This window comes from Salvelinus fontinalis, chromosome 20, assembly GCF_029448725.1.
Source record: "Salvelinus fontinalis isolate EN_2023a chromosome 20, ASM2944872v1, whole genome shotgun sequence".
Taxonomy (NCBI): domain Eukaryota; kingdom Metazoa; phylum Chordata; class Actinopteri; order Salmoniformes; family Salmonidae; genus Salvelinus; species Salvelinus fontinalis.
Genome location: NC_074684.1, coordinates 2,876,579 through 2,893,006, shown reverse-complemented (window position 1 = coordinate 2,893,006; position 16,428 = coordinate 2,876,579). Strand labels below are relative to the sequence as shown.

At 42.7% G+C, this 16,428-nt stretch overlaps 1 protein-coding gene across 3 annotated transcripts in view; it reads left to right on the top strand.

The window, feature by feature from the left end:
* The window catches only part of LOC129817152 (SAM and SH3 domain-containing protein 1-like), a 333,502-nt gene that overhangs the window by 179,657 nt on the left and 137,417 nt on the right, over window positions 1-16,428 (top strand). The gene's annotated exons all lie outside the window — the stretch shown is intronic.

The following is a 16,428-nucleotide window of genomic DNA, read 5'->3' as shown; positions in this document are numbered from 1 at the left end:
GAAGAACATCATCCCAACCATGAAGCACAGGGGTGGCAGCATCATGTTGTGGGGGTGCTTTGCTGTAGGAGGGACTGGTGCACTTCACAAAATAGATGGCATGATTAGGGAGGGAAATTATGTGGATATATTGAAGCAACATCTCAAGACATCAGTCAGGAAGTTAAAGCTTGGTCGCAAATGGGTCTTCCAAATGGACAATGACTCCAAGCATACTTCCAAAGTTGTGGCAAAATGGCTTAAGGACAACAAAGTCAAGGTATTGGAGTAGCCATCACAAAGCCCTGACCTCAATCCTATAGAAAATGTGTGGGCAGAACTGAAAAAAACGTGTGCGGGCAAGGAGGCCTACAAACCTGACTCAGTTACACTAGCTCTGTCAGGAGGAATCTGTCAAAATTCACCCAACTTATTGTGGGAAACTTGTGGAAGGCTACCCGAAACGTTTGACCCAAGTTAAACAATTTATAGGCAATGAGTGTATGTAAACGTCTGACCCACTGGGAATGTGATAAATTAAAATTAAAGCCGAAATAAATCATTCGCTCTACTATTATTCTGACATTTCACATTCTTAAAATAAGGTGGTGATCCTAACTGACCTAAGAAAGGGAATTTCCGATTAAATGTCAGGAATTGGGAAAAACTGATTTTAAATGTATTTGGCTAAGGTGTATGTAAACTTCCAACTTCAACTATATGCAAATGTAATGTTTTTTATTTTTTAAATGTATTTATTAAAAATAAATAAACCGTTTTTGCTTTGTCATTATGGGGTATTGTGTGTAGATTGATATTTGTTTTTAAATGTTTAATACATTTTAAAACAAGGCTATAACGTAAAAGAAAATGTGGAAACAGCCAAGGGGTCTGAATACTTTAATAAATATTTTAAACAACCACTGCATATACACTGCTCAAAAAAATAAAGGGAACACTTAAACAACACAATGTAACTCCAAGTTAATCACACTTCTGTGAAATCAAACTGTCCACTTAGGAAGCAACACTGATTGACAATAAATTTCACATGCTGTTGTGCAAATGGAATAGACAAAAGGTGGAAATTATAGGCAATTAGCAAGACACCCCCAATAAAGGAGTGGTTCTGCAGGTGGTTACCACAGACCACTTCTCAGTTCCTATGCTTCCTGGCTGATGTTTTGGTCACTTTTGAATGCTGGCGGTGCTTTTACTCTAGTGGTACCATGAGACGGAGTCTACAACCCACACAAGTGGCTCAGGTAGTGCAGCTCATCCAGGATGGCACATCAATGCGAGCTGTGGCAAAAAGGTTTGCTGTGTCTGTCTGCGTAGTGTCCAGAGCATGGAGGCGATACCAGGAGACAGGCCAGTACATCAGGAGACGTGGAGGAGGCCGTAGGAGGGCAACAACCCAGCAGCAGGACTGCTACCTCTGCCTTTGTGCAAGGAGGAGCACTGCCAGAGCCCTGCAAAATGACCTCCAGCAGGCCACAAATGTGCATGTGTCTGCTCAAACGGTCAGAAACAGACTCCATGAGGGTGATATGAGGGCCCGACGTCCACAGGTGTGGGTTGTGCTTACAGCCCAACACCGTGCAGGACGTTTGGCATTTGCCAGAGAACACCAAGATTGGCAAATTCGCCACTGGCGCCCTGTGCTCTTCACAGATGAAAGCAGGTTCACACGCACATGTGACAGACGTGACAGAGTCTGGAGACGCCGTGGAGAACGTTCTGCTGCCTGCAACATCCTCCAGCATGACCGGTTTGGCGGTGGGTCAGTCATGGTGTGGGGTGGCATTTCTTTGGGGGGGCGCACAGCCCTCCATGCGCTCGCCAGAGGTAGCCTGACTGCCATTAGGTACCGAGATGAGATCCTCAGACCCCTTGTGAGACCATATGCTGGTGCGGTTGGCCCTGGGTTCCTCCTAATGCAAGACAATTCTAGACCTCATGTGGCTGGAGTGTGTCAGCAGTTCCTGCAAGAGGAAGGCATTGATGCTATGGACTGGCCCGCCCGTTCTCCAGACCTGAATCCAATTGAGCACATCTGGAACATCATGTCTCGCTCCATCCACCAACGCCACGTTGCACCACAGACTGTCCAGGAGTTGGCGGATGCTTTAGTCCAGGTCTGGGAAGAGATCCCTCAGGAGACCATCCGCCACCTCATCAGGAGCATGCCCAGGCGTTGTAGGGAGGTCATACAGGCACGTTGAGCCCACACACACTACTGAGCCTCATTTTGACTTGTTTTAAGGACATTACATCAAAGTTGGATCAGCCTGTAGTGTGGTTTTCCATGGAGGTCTGGTCACTTGTGTGTGACCAGACCTCCATGGGTTGATACATTTGATTTCCATTGATAATTTTTGTGTGATTTTGTTGTCAGCACATTCAACTATGTAAAGAAAAAAGTATTTAATAAGAATATTTCATTCATTCAGATCTAGGATGTGTTATTTTAGTGTTCCCTTTATTTTTTTGAGCAGTGTTGTAACGGCATTCCTCCTCCTCTTCATCTTTGGAAGAGGAGGAGTATTGAGGGAACCAAGGCGCAGCGTAGAGAACAGACATATTTATTGAACAAAACACGAACTTGATTAAACTAACAAAAACAACAAACGGTGTAGACAGACCTAGACGACGTACTTACATAAAACAAGAAAAAACGCACGAATAGGAACATAGGCTACACAAACCGAACAAACCGTAAACAGTCCCAGCGTGGTGTACAGACACAGACACGGAAGACAATCACCCACAACGAACACTGTGACAACGCCTACCTAAATATGACTCTTTATTAGAGGAACGCCAAACACCTGCCTCTAATTAAGAGCCATACCAGGCAATCCAAAAACCAACATAGAAACAGAAAACATAGAATGCCCACCCAAACTCACGTCCTGACCAACTAACGCATATAACAAACTAACAGAAATAGGTCAGGAACGTGACAAGTGTACATATATACATTGATTATACATCCACAGGATGATCCCTTGACAAATATAATACCTTGAGATTTATGTGGATCTAAATATATAATGTATTTGAATTCCTAATGGCAAAATACTTATTTTGATTAATCTCACAGCAGATCCCATCAAAATCAACATTTCCAAAAGAAAAGAAAAACATGTTGTGATGTGTCTTAAAAGTTGAAATTGTTCTATTCCTCCATCAGTGGCGTACTGTAATCATGGCAACTGTCATTCAGTGGACCATTCAGACTGAGGGTAATGACAGTGAACAGTCCAACAATCGCACTTTTAAGTGCTAGCCTCTGGGTCCACATTGAACATTTTGTCATTTATTTCTTTTACCCAAATCAATTCAATTCAAACCCATCAGCCATGCAATCACAAGTAAATTGTCCAGCCCTATACAACAGTGGTAGCGTGTATGTATGTGCATGTATTTGTGTGATAATGGTAGTCTATGCCCTTGAATACAGTTTAGAATCCTCAGTGCGCACTAAAATAGCTAGCTACCTCACTCATCCACCGCTTACATTCAGTACCAGTCAAAAGTTTAAACACACATACTCATTCAAGTGTTTTTCTTTATTTTTACTATGTTCTACAATGTAGAATAATAGTGAAGACATCAAAACTATGAAATAACACATATGGAATCATGTAGTAACCAAATTTTTTTATACAAATATATTTGAGATTTGAGATTCTTCAAAGTAGCCACCCTTTGCTTTGATGACAGCTTTGCACATTCTTGGTATTCTCTCAACCAGCTTCATGCGGAATGCTAGTCTTGAAGTAGTTCCCACATATTCTGAGCGCTTGTTGACTGCTTTTCCTTCACTCTGCGGTCCAACTCATCCCAAACCATCTCAATTGGGTTGAGGTTGGGGGATTGTGGAACCCAGGTCATCTGATGCAGCACTACATCACGCTCCTTGGTCAAATAGCCCTTACACAGCCTGGAGGTGTGTTTTGGGTCATTGACCTGTTGAAAAGCAAATTATAGTCCCACTAAGCGCAAACCAGATGGGATGGTGTATCACTGCAGAATGATGTGGTAGCCATGCTGGTTAAGTGTGCCTTGAAATCTAAATAAATCACTGACAGTGTCACCTGCAAAGCACCCCTACACCATCACACCTCCTCCTCCATGCTTCACGGTGGGAACCACACAAATGCGGAGATCATCCGATCACCTACTATGCGTCTCACAAAGACACGGTGGTTGGAACTATAAATCTCAAATTTGTCATCAGACCAAAGGACAGATTTCCACCGGTCTAATGTCCATTGCTCATGTTTCTTGGCCCAAGCAAGTCTCTTCTTATTATTGGTGTCCTTCAGTAGAAGTTTCTTTGGAGAAATTCAACCATGATGGCCTGATTCATGCAGTCTCCTCTGAACAGTTGATGTTGAGATGTGTCTGTTACTTGACCTCTGTGAAGCATTTATTTGGGTTGCAATCTGAGGTGCAGTTAACTCTAATGAACTTATCCTCTGCTGCAGAGGTAACTCTGGGTCTAACCATTCCTGTGGCGTTCATCCTAGCTCTGCACTTGAAGAAACTTTCAAAGTTCTTTACATTTTCCGTATTGACTGACCTTCATCTCTTAAAGTAATGATGGACTGTCGTTTCTCTTTGCTAATATGAGCTGTTGTTGCCGTAATATGGACTTGGTCCTTTACTAAATAGGGCTATCTTCTCTATACCACCCCTACCTTTTCACAACACAACTGTTCGAATCAAACACATTAACTTCTCTGGGATATGTGGGACGCTAACGTCCCACTCTGCCAAAAGCCAGTAAAAATGCAGAGCGCCAAATTCAAATAAATTACTATAAAAATACACCTTTCATGAAATCACACATGAAAGACACCCAATTAAAGCTACACTGGTTGTGAATCCAGCCAACATGTCAGAATTCAAATAGGCTTTTCGGTGAAAGCAAACGATGCTATTATCTGAGTTAGCACCATTGTAAACAAAGAAAGATAAGCATATTTCAACCCTGCAGGCGCGACACGAAACGCAGGAATAAAAATATAATTCATGCCTCACCTTTGACGAGCTTCTGTTGTTGGCACTCTAATATGTCCCATAAACATCACAAATGGTCCTTTTGTTCGATTAAATCCGTCGATATATATATCCAAAATGTCCATTTATTTGGCGCGTTTGATCCAGAAAAACACCGGTTCCAACTCGTGAAACATGACTACAAAATATCTCAAACGTTACCTGTAAACTTTGCCAAAATATTTCAAACTACTTTTGTAATACAACTTTAGGTATTTTTTTTTTTAAATAATCGATAAAATTGAAGAAGGGATGATCTGTGTTCAATACAGGATTAAAACAATCTGTAGCATGCTTTCTGGTCACGCGCCTCTATCTAACAGTACACAACAAGTGACCCTGATTCAAAATGCCCGTACTTCTTCATTACTGTCACGTCCTGACCATAGTTCTTATGTGTGTTGCTTGTTTTAGTGTTGGTCAGGACGTGAGCTGGGTGGGCATTCTATGTTGTGTGTCTAGTTTGTCTGTTTCTGTGTTCAGCCTAATATGGTTCTCAATCAGAGGCAGCTGTCAATCGTTGTCCCTGATTGAGAATCATATATAGGTGGCTTGTTTTGTGTTGGGAATTGTGGGTGGTTGTCTTCTGTCTTTGTGGTCTGCACCAGATAGGACTGCTTTCGGCTTTCACATTTTCTTGTTTTGTTGATTGTAGTGTTCTCATATATTCTTTATTAAATCATGTTGAACACTAGCCACGCTGCTTGTTGGTCCTCTCCTTCATCCCAGGAAGAAAACCGTTACAATTACATAAAGGAAAAACCCTCAACTAATTTCTAAAGACTGTTGACATCCAGTGGAAGCGGTAGGAACTGCAAGGTCAATTGGAAATCTGTATTCCCAATAAAAATCCATTGAAAAGAGTGACCTCAACAACAAAAAAAATCTGAATGGTTTGTCCTCGGGGTTTCGCCTGCTAAATAAGTTATGTTATACTCACAGACATGATTCAAACAGTTTTAGAAACTACTTCAGAGTGTTTTCTATCCAAATCTAACGATATGCATATCTTATCTTCTAGGGATGAGTAGCTGGCAGTTGAATTTGGGTATGCTTTTCATCCAAACGTGAAAATGCTGCCCCCTATCCTAGAGAAGTTAAAAAGGAAAGAAATTCCACAAATTAACTTATAACAAGGCACACCTGTTAATTGATATGTCATGAAGCTAGTTGAGAGAATGCCAAGAGTGTGCAAAGCTGTCATCATGGCAAAGGGTGGCTACTTTGAAGAATCTCAAATATAACATATATTTGGATTTGTTTGACACTTTTTTGGTTACTACATGATTCCGTATGTGTTATTTCATAGTTTTGATGTCTTCACTATTATTCTACAATGTAGAAAAAAATAAAGAGAAAACATTGAATGAATAGGTCTGACCAAACTTTTGTCAGGTTCTGTGATACACTGTATGTTTCCCTAACGTCCATGGTTAGCTGGGTATTTTATCTTTAAATTATACAGCTAGCAATATTTCCTGGTTGTGTTCAAGAGAAAATCCACTCAAAAACTATATGTTGGTCATTTTTTCATTCGTCCGGTATTAAAATAAAGTCCCACAAATGTTTTGCATGTCAAGCAGTCAAGTTTTCAAGATATTGGACTTCGAAGAAGCAACGTTTCGCATGCTACATCATCACGATGATATGTTTTGCAAAGTGGACTATATAACATATAGCAGACAATAGTTGATGTTGAGTGGATGTTAATAGTAGGTATTGAGCCAGCAAAATCCAGTAGTAAGACATTGGTATGCGGTTATGATAGCAAGAAAAACTAGGATAGTCAAAAAAAGCACTTGATGCCTTGTGCTCCTGGTAGTTTCTCCCCAGTCATCATGTCACAGTCCGTTGACAGAGAACAACATGGTAGTCACAGCAGCAGCAGAAACACACACACACACACACACACACACACACACACACACACACACACACACACACACACACACACACACACACACACACACACACACACACACACACACACACACACACACACACACCATTCATCTCCGTGGTTCACTGCAGTTCCAACCACGGTTGTCTCCTCTCCGGCCTCAAGGCTAGGGGAATACTGGGTTTATGCAAAACGCACAACCCACTGTAAACTGTGATGAGCTCTTCTTATTCAATACGGACCCTTTACCCTTGGATGGTAGATATCCGACTCACTGTGTGTGGATGCCTTGGGGCGGGGGGACTCATAGTTCAAATAGGTTACTGTAGAGAGCAGACGCAGGGAGGAAGGTGTGCATGCTGTTTTTGCTCTGTCTCTGAACTGAATTTCACATCAGCAATGTGCCTTGCTCAGACTCTCTCTCCAGTACTGGAGTCTTTGAACTGAAGTAAGTGTGGATATTACTGAAGTACTGTCGGTGGGCCCAGGATAATCAGATTTGGGATGAAAGTGGAGAAAGACAGAGGAGGTGAGAATTGGATTTCCGATCCCACTTTATTCAGCTGATGCAAATACTCAACAAATATTATTAAACCAGCTTACATTGCCCTCCACCAGTCCGAGAGATAAATAGAGAGGGAGATGGGTATAAGGGCTTGAATCTGCAGATTTTTACTGAATGCAGCACCAAAATAAGGTACAAAAACGTATTCCTGGACAACCATAGAATAGAGGCATCTCTTCCTCCTACCTCATGGACAGACAGGGCACCCAGTGGATTCTCTATCAGCCTCCCAGCACATTGAACTGGAACTGGGAGTCGAAGAAAGCACTTGATCTGTCTTTTTTCTCTTTTAATTACACACAGCTGGGTGGGTTCTGATCCCCAGAGACCAACTGATAATTCGCACACGTCAGGTTCACAGCACTAGTCTCGCCTGCCTGGCATCTCAATATTACCCTACCTAAACAGCCCTGAGAGAGACAGGGGGAGGCTGAAGGGAGGAGAGAAGAGAGAGAGAGAAAAAGAGAGAAGCGAGAGAGCGACGTCTCACCTCCCTCAGGGCTGCGTAGGGTTAATGCAGGGAGTGCATGCCTACGCACAGGAGGCCAGAGGCTGCTGTCAATCATTCCACAACAGCGTTGCTCACCGCATTTAAATAAATCCAGAGAGAAGGCTGAGGAGAATCAAGAAGTACCACACAGCGGCTGGTCTGAACCCCCTTTATGACTCTAACTCTGTGGTGCGTCTCATAGGTGTGGCTAGGATATACAGCTAGGGCTCAGAGTTGATCCTGGCCAGGCCACAAACTCCCGACCCTCCGGATAGGATTTGAATATTACTACCTTTATGGTTTCCCCAGAAGAGTGAGGTCGGATAACAGTACACAGTCCCATGTCTCGTGACTTGAGTTGGTTGCAGAAGAGTGCAGCTCTCTCACAGTCAGCTGATTTAGATCATTGACGATAAGCAGTGTGAACATACTGAACGATTAGTCTCGCTTGCCAACTGAGTGAAGAGGTATTGCCTTACCTACTACTGCTGGACAATGTACCATGTACCATGTACAGTATCAGAAAGAAAACAAAGTGTCACAGCTTCAAAGGTCTGTCTCTCACCAGTGCAATAGTTAAGTATGTGGTTTTGTCTGGTCCTGGTGCCTGGGGACGATGTATCTGCGTGTGGCTGGGACACAGTCGGCCTGTCAGTGCTGCTGACGCCATGCAGCCAGCCTCTCACTAATAGGATTTGGATATTGCCCAGTCATGCACACACTCAAGCACAGACACACACGCTTGCTCTGTTCTTGAGAAGGGAATGTTTCAGCTGGTAAAGTTACTGTTACAATCCAGGGAATTCTATCTGTTTGTCTGTCTGTCTATCATCTATCTATCTCCCTCTTTCCCTCTCTATCTCCCTCTTTCCCTGTCCATCTCCCTCTTTCCTTCTCTATCTCCCTCTTTCCCTGTCCGTCTCCCTCTTTCCCTCTCGATCTCCCTCTTTATCTCCCTCTTTCCCTCTCTATCTCCCTCTTTCCCTCTCTGTCTCCCTCTTTCCCTCTCTATCTCCCTCTTTACCTCCCTCTTTCCCTCCCTCTTTCCCTCTTTATCTCCCTCTTTCTCGCTTTCCCTCTCTATCTCCCTCTTTCCCTCTCTATCTCCCTATCTCCCTCTTTCCCTCTCTATCTCCCTCTTTCTCTCTCTACCTCCCTCTTTCCCTCTCTATCTATCTCCCTCTCTCTTGCTCTCTCTCCCTCAACACCTCTCCCTCTCCACCTCTCTCTCTCCCCCTCCTCTCTCTCTGTCTCTCTGTCCCCATCTTTCTCTTTGTCTCTCACTTCAATTCAATTCAAAGGGCTTTATTGGCATGGGAAACACACGTTTACATTGCCAAAGCAAGTTGGAGCTATTTCTAGCAGAGAGACTTACCTCAGATGGGTATTTCAGTGCAACCTCTTGGTTTAGTGTGAAATGGCAATGTCAAGGTGAACTGGTCTAAATGTGTGCTTTCCATCCTCAATGCTTTGTGCTACTGTACTTCTCCCCACTAAATGAATAGAGCCTTAGAGGGCTCCAGAAGGGCTGGCCAAACGATCCCTGAGAAATGGAGCTGAGTCTGACAGAACAGAGGCAGTAACCACAGGCAATCATCCACTCTGGGAGCCACTACTCTCGCCACACGCAAATACATCGCCCCCAGGCACCAGCACCAGCCAAAACCAGTTTTCTACTGAAAATTACTGACTGGGGTTGTGTATGTAGTGTTTCAGAAAACATGGATACCCACCACACTGCACTCTGAGTCCACACTGTGCTTTGAGTCCACCCATCAGTGTGGCACGCACCAGGTCATCCTTTGTCCCGTCTGTCACTACGTGTCCCTGTTTCTGCAACTGTTCTAATGACACGTCAGTCCAGCCTCTGGGACAGAGGTCTGAGGTTAGGGAGAGCGCGGTAAGGCCTCTTATTTGAATCCACATAGAAGGATCTTCCAATGATGCCCACAGAGAAAGACCTAGGCCTATACAGTAATGGGGTCGGACACTCAAACCCCGACAAACACCAGCGTGTGTAAGCACTGATATCTCTATGTAGATGTCAATGGTGCTGACTATGTGTTCAGTGAAACACGTGGCGTTTTTCAGGACGTTTCTCTGTGTTTAAATCGGGAGGATCCTGCGTGCCTGGGCCAGGCACGGTAGACACGAGCTCTGTCCAGACTGACGCACACAACAGCGTGTTGCAGTAATTCGTTTTCCTCTCTCTAAGTAAAGCCTGCCCGGACTGAGCCTCGCCAGTGATGTTCACACACACCATGTTTGTCGAGGCAGCCGTGACATAAGGAGGAAGGGTCTTGCAGCGGTGCCGGGGAGCGTATGTCGACCATGTACCGTAGAAACCTCTATTGGAGCTCGTTGAAGCCGCAGAGATCTTCCTCGCCTTATCCCCCCCCCCCCCAAAAAAATGAATGCTTTAGGCTTATGCTTTCTCCTTTTTGAATTGCTGTGGTGTTGCATTTATTGGAGAAATGTGCTCTTTCGTTTCCCAAATAGCTTTTCTTTTACAGAGTTTCTCTGTGTGGTTTTGAACTATCTCACTATGTCAACTATATGCACATGAAAATCCCTGTAGACATGTACATATATACTGTGCATCTTTAGGTTGCTCTGTGGTTTTGGATGTCAGTTTTTCTCTGTGGTATGTGTTCTCCCTGTCACAACGATACAATCCCTTCCAGGCACAGGCCGGAATGTCCTATAGGACATTGTGTGTGTGTAGGAAATCAGTGCTCTGCTGCCATCTAGTGCTGGCCTGCATCTGCCCTTATGGTGGGATTACCTCACCTGAGTGTGTATGTGGGTCGTGTTTGTGTGCATGTGTGTGTGATGTAGCTCATTACTGAGAGTCTATATTAGTGAAGGAGGTCAACGAGTGGGCTCTAATTCTTCTCCAATTCCCTTGTGCTCTGCCACTTGTCACAAGTTTGAATATGAATTGCTTTAAATAGGATGTTTCTGGTAAATTCATGAACGAGTTTGATTTTTTTTTGGCATGGTAGAGCTGTTTAGAGATCCTTTGATGCTCTGAAGAATTTGGCAGGTGTGTGTGTGTCTGTGTATGTCTGTATCTTTGTGTCTGGGTGTGTCCTCGCTTCCATTTGTCGTCCGGGTTTGGCCAGAGTAGGCTGTCATTGTAAATAAGAATTTGTCCTTAACTGACTTGCCTAGTTAAATCAAGGTTAACTATATTTGCATGGATGTGTAATTGTGTATCTCTCTTCCATCAGCCCTCAGTCCCTCGCATCCTCAAAGCCCCCAGTCCCTCCCATCCTCTCTCTCTCTCTATATATATATCCCTCCATCTCTCTCTCTATATATATATCCCTCCATCTCACTCTCTCTCTATATATATATCCCTCCATCTCACTCTCTCTCTATATATATATCCCTCCATATCACTCTCTTTCTTTCTCTCTCTCTCTATATATATATCCCTCCATCTCACTCTCTCTCTATATATATATCCCTCCATCTCACTCTCTCTCTCTCTATATATATATATATATATCCCTCCATCTCACTCTCTCTCTATATATATATCACTCTCTCTCTCTCTCTATATATATATATATATATCCCTCCATCTCACTCTTTCTCTGTCTATATATATATATATATATCCCTCCATCTCACTCTCTCTATATATATATATATCTATCCCTCCATCTCACACTCTCTCTCTATATATATATACATATATATATCACTCTCTCTCTGCTCATTTCCCAGTCCTAGTTAACAGGTGGTGGAGGGAGCCCTGTTTCTGTCTCACCTTGTCTGTGTCTGTGTGTGGTAGTCAGCCTCAAGTGGTAATGATCAGTATGCAGTACCAGTCTCTGGTCATTGTCCTGTCTGGACAGCATGTTGGCCCTATAGACCCTGGAAGGATCTTCCAACCAGCAACCACTGCATGCCTGACTCCCTGTCTGCGAGCTGGGTTGCAGTGTCCTAATGTGAAATGCCTATTCACTCAATGAGGGTAATAAAACACACACTGACACACACATACGAACACACACACACACACACACACTCCTTTGTCCGTTGCTGTCTCTCCATAGATGGATAGAGAGAGGTTAGTTTATGAAACATGTACTTGTGTTCAAATCAAATCAAATGTATTTATAAAGCCCTTCTTACATCAGCTGATATCTCAAAGTGCTGTAACAGAAACCCAGCCTTAAACCCCAAACAGCAAGCAATGCAGGTGTAGAAGCATGATGGCTAGGAAAAACTCCCTGGAAAGGCCAGAACTTAGGAAGAAACCTAGAGAGGAACCAGGCTATGAGGGGTGGCCAGTCCTCTTTTGGCTGTGTCGGGTGGAGATTTTAACAGAACATGGCCAAGACGTTCAAATGTTGTTAATTTTTATTTGTCTGCACTGGCTGATTGTTCGCCTCAGGAGGAACGTATGGTTCTCTGTGCTATGTATGGTTCTCTGTGCTATGTATGGTTCTCTGTTGAATGGCTGGATGGAGGACCTGATGAGTTTGTGACACAGTCGTGTCTATAGCAGCCTCTGGGCAAACCAAATCCTAAAATTCCACTATTACTGAAGAGAGAGGCATGCCGCTAGGGGTCTTTTCACAGTCCCCAGGTCCAGAACAAATTCAAGGTAATGTACAGTATTATACAGAGCAATGATTGCATAGAACTCCCTTCCATTTCATATAGCGGAAGTGAACAGCAAACCTGGTTTTTAAAAAAGAAGTAAAACAACATGTGATCCATGTGACCTACTTGATGTGTGTATGTACTGACGTGAATGTGTAACGGATAGATGCGCACACACACACACACACACACACACACACACACACACACACACACACACACACACACACACACACACACACACACACACACACACACACACACACACACACACTACATGTTAATGTTTAGAAATGTCTGTCAATTGTAAAGTCTTTTATCTATTATCTCTTTTTCGTTACGTGTCGGACCCCAGTAGGACTGGCTATCGCCATTGGCGTCGGCTAACGGGGATCCTAATCAAAATCTAAAAGAGAGAGCTCAATGATAGAGGATGAAGGATTTTTGGAGGATTGATCCTTTTAAATAATAGTGGATCTGGAATTTGTCTTAGAGAATCATATTTTTTGATGGATTACATTGTCTCTCTTTATGCAAAAGTACGCTGCCTGGCAGAGAGAGCGTAGCGACTCGGGTTTCGCCACCATCTGGAAGACGGTGTCCTTTTTTGGTCAGTGTCAGTGGAGGAAAAGGAAGATCGGAGGGATGTTGAGAGGCGGACCCTCAGTCTGCTGCTCTCTCCCTCCGCTGAGACTGACCATCAGATGGAGGCACCACCAGCCCAGTAAAATAAAAAATAAAAAGCAAAAAATGTAAATATATGCTCACTCAGCTGTGCTTCACAAGTAATACAACAACGGATCTATTACCGGTGTGATCTACATCAAATTTGGAAAAATATATATTTTTAAATGGCCTGAACAACAATGCACTGGCAGGGCAATTCAAGCAAAGCCAATATGTGGTGATAATGTATTAGGCCTATAGCTCACTGCACAAACATCATTGCTACAGTACTTTTTTTAATTGGTTAATGTTGCATAGGCTTACTTTTTTTAAGTCATGCTAAAAAACAATATGAGCGGTAAATCTCGGCTTGCATTTTGACTCAAAGCGATCTTGACTCAGAAAAGGTTGGTGACCACTGTTCTAGAGTTTTCCTAGAACAGTGGTGTAGTTTTCCTAGAAACGTTGCTAGTTATCACTAGCAACGTTTCCCTTTACTTTGACAAAATTGATCGAATCAATGCAATAGTAGCTACTGTCAATGCAACATACCGAAACATCATGAACAATGCAAGAGATTTTGTTGTATGCAGAATGCATCGGAGTAGGATTCTATTGCATTGACATGCACGACTCAGCCCGTACTCTCCACAGACCGGTGCTGCATAAACTATCAGAGCTGCAGTAGGCCTATATGAAAATAGACCATTGCCATATATGGATCTGTGCCGTTTACTTTGAACTGGACTGTGTTTACAGCATGAGGGGTCGAGAGTAGCTGCGCTTGTTGTGAGATCAAAGTGAGAGCTGCATGTAGCCACATGTGCACATTTTGTTCATATCCTTTGCTAGTTAGTGAGTTATAGATTATAGATCATTTGTAGTCAGCAGTAGGGGAGTGATTGCTTCCTACAAGTGCACAAAACATATACATTTCTAGACATCTTTGAAAAGCGTTAGACATGCTTGAATAAGCTAAGTAGCTAAAAGCCAGAGGGTAGCATCATTTGTCTGATTATCTGGAATAATAATGCATTTTATTTTGTAAAGTGGTTTCTTGCGTCAAACGACACAACGTACTCAGTCACTTCCCTGTCTGACTAACAAGTTGATAAACAGGTTAATGTCAAGCCCTGCATGTTTATTTCAAAAGTCTCATGGAATGTAGGCCTAAATGAAACACCACAGATTGGCTGCTACTGTAGGCTGAACGATAGAACAGCTATTTCCATGTTAAAATGTTACCGGATGCATTTTCTCCGTTGTTCTTGATGGTAGGCCACTCTGGTAGACCTACATTATGATCAAATAACCACAGTAGCCAACATGGCCACTGTTAAAACTGTAACTTAAAAGTGAGTACAGCCTAAGTGTTCACAGTAAACGCATGCCGGAAGTGAAACAGAATTTTCACAACGTTGAAGTTTGCACTCAGCAGACCTGAAATGTGCTCAGTGCCGACATTTTTTGGGGAGGGAACTTTGGTGGTAGCTACAGTCAATGTTTTCTCTCTGCTATACATTAATGGGCATTTCAGTGCTTTGCCCTGTCAACATGTTAATTCATCCATGTCTATAACCTCTGACCTATTTATTCAAGCAAGCAGACCAAGTCGAGCAAGAGTATTTATCTGGTATCTCTGTTCTTTGAAGTCTCAGGCCGACATTTTGAATCATCCCAGTAAGCTTTTAAAAGAGCAGCTGGTTATAGTGAAATGTTTCCATGTGTCTGTCTGTGTGGGGGTCATCCAAGTCCAGACTGCGTATAATTATTTAGTTCAAGGAGTCAGTGTGTTTGACCTTGCGTCCATCTGAATTGATATCCTGTTCCTGGATTAGAATATGAATGATAGAGTCTGGGTACACAGGCTTTCATTATGTATGATAAAGGTTTGTGTGAATCGGTTTGTGTGGAAACCCATGCTATGATTAGTCCTGATTCATGTGAGGGGGTGGTTGGGTGCAGTATGTGGAAAAAGTACTCAATTGTCATACTTGAGTAAAAGTAAAGTATTAAGCAAACCAGACGGCACAATTTTCTTGTTTTTATTATTTACGGATAGCCAGGGTCACACTCCAACACTCAGACCTCATTTAAAAACAAAGCATTTGCGTTTAGTGAGTCCGCCAGATCAGAGGCAGTAGGCATAACCAGGGATGTTCTCATGATAAGTGTGCGAATTGGACCGTTTTCTGCCCTGCTATTCAGAATGTACTTTTGGGTGTCAGGGAAAATGTCTGGAGTAAAAAGTACAGAATTTTCTTTCGGAATGTAGTGAAGTAAAAGTAAAAGTTGTAAAAAAAAAAATATATATATAGTAAAATACAGATACCCCCAAAAAAGTACTTAAGTAGTACTTTGAAGTATTTTTACTGAAGTACTTTACACCACGGGTTGGGTGAGTGTATCAGAAATAGCATCATACGGTTATTAATCAAATAGCTCAAAATATTGACTGGACCTTTACATACACACAGGGTATGCTGTTTTCCAACCACTTGAATGTGTTACCCACAGTCGTGCATTCGTGAGTTGCTTTTTGAAATGTTTGCCATTAGACAGCGTATTGACTGTGTGTAAATGTTGTGAAAGCTGGTCTAGCTGGTCTAAACAGGATGTAGCATAGTTGGGGCATTACCATTCAAAGCAATGCATTCTAAAATAAATCACACGCACGCCAGGTACGCATGCCTTTGTTGAGTTTAGGCTTTATTAACTGTCCCATATCACTGCAACAGTTCGAGTCTCTACAACCATACAATTAGGAATTAGAATACTAATTTAATTCAACATTTGATAGGATCTCTACAGTATGTCCACGACTGTGCAATATGACATCACTGCTGTATATGACATCACTGCTCTATATGACATCACTGCTGTATATGACATTACTGCTCTATATGACATCACTGCTGTATATGACATTACTGCTGTATATGACATTACTGCTGTATATGGCATCACTGCTGTATATGACATTACTGCTGTATATGACATTACTGCTGTATATGACATCACTACTGTATATGACATCACTGCTGTGTATGACATCACTGCTGTATATGACATTACTGCTGTATATGACATCACTGCTGTGTATGACATTACTGCTCTATATGACATCACTGCTGTATA